Source organism: Phalangium opilio, unplaced genomic scaffold (assembly GCF_054372755.1).
Source record: "Phalangium opilio isolate 3A_F unplaced genomic scaffold, DU_Popi_V2 ptg000077l_1, whole genome shotgun sequence".
NCBI classification, from domain to species: Eukaryota; Metazoa; Arthropoda; class Arachnida; order Opiliones; family Phalangiidae; genus Phalangium; species Phalangium opilio.
The window spans coordinates 4,595,514-4,598,501 of NW_028324185.1; the positions used below are offsets into that span (position 1 = coordinate 4,595,514).

Genomic DNA, 2,988 nt, shown 5'->3' on the forward strand with positions numbered 1-2,988 from the left:
CCGATAAATGTGACGCCAACTACCCAAAACGCGTAGGCCAGACGCTCGGAAATATGGTCCAATTGACGAGGATACGCTGCTTGACACGAGAGACACCATGTGTTTCCCAAATTACTGCGATTTTTTAGAGATAAAATTACTTACGTTCAAAGAAAAATACAGAAAAGACATCCCACAAAACTATCAGATAGCGCTTGATTACTTGATTGAAGTTACTTCTTGACTTTGTTAGGATGGCGTGCCAAAATTTGTGAAATAATAATTATGATGTAACAATGGCGAAAAGGCATATACCGACAGCAGACTGGAATTGTAATCTATTAGAATTTTTGGAATTACCCGTACTCGGAACTTGAGATGAAGTACCATCAAATCCATCGACAAAAATGAGAGCGAAGATGAAAGTGACAATTTTGGTGCTCCTGACAATATGATCGTCTCGGTGAAGTCGTAGAAACCACTGGAAATAAACCCTTTCACACTGCTTAAAGTGGATACATCCACTGGAGTAAGTACGATGTCCAAACTCTGAAAATACCTCAGCAAACTAAATACTAACTAATGACCACAATATTTTTAACAGTGATCTAGATGAAGCCTCCTAAAGAGTATGATCAAACCCCTACAATCTACTAGGAAGTTGAAACTCTAACTTACGGTTGTTAATTCTCCACCCTTGGGAATTTCTATGACATCCATTGCGCTGATAGGTTCGTAAATAGGGCTATTGAACAAAATACTATCTTGAAAACGTCAACTACTTTTAAAATAATTTTATTGGTTTTACGTAAAATTATGAATCATAGTTCCATATCCGATGGCATCGTAAACTTTTTTCTTTTGTAGCGGAAGTGAATCCAACTCCTAGGAAAGATAATTTTATAAAACCATAACTTTTTAAACGTCATTTTAATCTTAAACTCATTTTTTATTTATACCTCAAGCATTCCGAACTTGATACAAACTGGTTCCGAAAATCTGTTAGAAGAGAGAAAATAATGTTAGAAGGAACTAATATTCTCGGTAACGTTAAGTACTCACTTGTACTTGAAGTATCTATCGGGAAACAGTTTTTCATATTTAGCAGTGGCGGCCGACATCTGTGAACTCCTTCAAGCAATGAATGAATCGCTCGCGAAACTTACAGAAATAGGAAATTTAGTTTTCCTAATTATTTATATTGATCTTTTAAGAAGATTAAAAATGTACGCTTTTGAAAACTGAATTGTAGCTGTAGTTATCAAATTTTACCAAAATTTATTGCTAAAGCGACGAAGCGTTATTTGGCCTTCTTGCGAACCAAGCGCCAAGTTAATAAGGTTTTTTTTACGTAGGCGTTATTTTTTATAGCAATAACTCCTATTACCCGAAATCATTATTACGACAAGAAATGTTTTGCAGATAACATCTTACATTATGTGTATTTACTCACTTCGCGTTTCGCTTACTTTTGCGCTTGACCTGACTAGTTTTCGTAGCCAAAACGAAACAATAGAGGACAACGTCGTATGATTGCCTTTGAAGTAATAATATACCTCCAAAGCATATTTAATTGCTCTCAATGTCATTAGTGAACAGAGTTTTGTTTTTTCTTGAAAATCGTTAAACACAATTATAGATATAGAAGCATTTCTATTCTAACGTATTGTTTCAGTTCCTACATTTTTTCGAGAGATTGCTTGGTCTTTACTAATTACGTCATCGTACTTAAGGTTACGTTTTATTGCTGATATGAAATCTACAAGCCATTTGAAAAATGGTTTAATATAATTAAATAATAAAGAATTGTTAGAACAACAACAATAAAAAAATTTAATTTTCAGTTAAAAGTTGTAGGACTTTATGTCGTTGCAAATATTTGCCATTATTTCGAAATCAATTTTCCCTTTAATTGATTCTATATTTCTTCCAACCGAGGATTATTTCAACAAACAACATGGCGACGTAAACGGATAAAGCCGATAAAGTGAGGTAAAAGACGCTACAAACGGCTAATAACGTCAGGTCTGACGTGGTCTTTATTGGACGTTCCCATTTTCTGAAATCCATGGCGTAATAATCATAGTAACTAAACGCTTTCGTCTCGAAAAAGACGAGCATTCTAAATAAAATTTAAAACCAAATTAGTTTGCGCTGAAAAATTTATGAAAGGAGCGCATATCAATTACCCTTTCTCGTAATTTTCACGAAAGATCGGGTTAGTCACGTAGAGGGCTGCAAACTGAAAAAAGTCATTCCCAAAGCCTGCCAACTCCAATGGTAAAATTTTCACAAACGCCACTGCCACCCTAACGCCATTGTTTTATTTTCAACTCCTCCCTAACGCCACACTAAAGTTCATTTCATTTTTGAATCCCTGCCAAAGCCAATTGTGAAATATCTCACGAATTCCAATCCCTGCCAAAGCCGATTGACAGATTTAAAAATCTTTCCAATCCCTACCAAAGCCAATTGATAAATTCAATAATATTTCCAATCCCTGCCGAAGCCAATGTGAAATTTGACAATTTTTCCAATCCCTGCCAAAGCCAATGAGAAATCCGACAAGTTTTCTAATAATCCCAGCCAAAGCCAATGAGATGTGCGACAAGGTTTCTAATCCTTGACCAAACTAATGAGATATCCGACAAGTTTTCCCATCTCTGCCAAAGCCAATGAGAGCTTCAACAAACTTTCCTACTCCAAAGACAAAAGCATTTAACCTAACCAATTTTCATTTATATTTACCCCAACGTTTCCCAGCCGGCCGTGTGGTATATTATGAACTTATATATTATGAAGGTTTTCCAACGTTATCCCACTGCATTTTTTTAATTATTTTTATTATGAACTCGAACATTGTTTATAATTGTAGTTTTCCTTTTCAGGTTTAATCTAAGGCGACGGAAAAGTTTATGACTCTCTAACTTAAAAAGAACAAATAGTTTTAGTTTCGTTTTCTCTCGCACAGCAATGAATTTGATTTTTTTTGCGGAGGGACGGCTGTAC

At 35.2% G+C, this 2,988-nt stretch overlaps 1 long non-coding RNA gene across 1 annotated transcript; it reads right to left on the reverse strand.

Moving 5' to 3' along the window:
• Positions 1–1,710: 1,710 nt before the first annotated feature.
• On the reverse strand, positions 1,711–2,582 carry LOC149657006 (uncharacterized). Its single transcript, XR_016370035.1, has 3 exons — positions 2,443–2,582; positions 2,169–2,356; positions 1,711–2,101 (listed from the first exon to the last, which is right to left on the reverse strand). It is a non-coding gene; the product is annotated as an uncharacterized LOC149657006 (long non-coding RNA).
• Between the last annotated feature and the right edge of the window lie 406 nt (positions 2,583–2,988).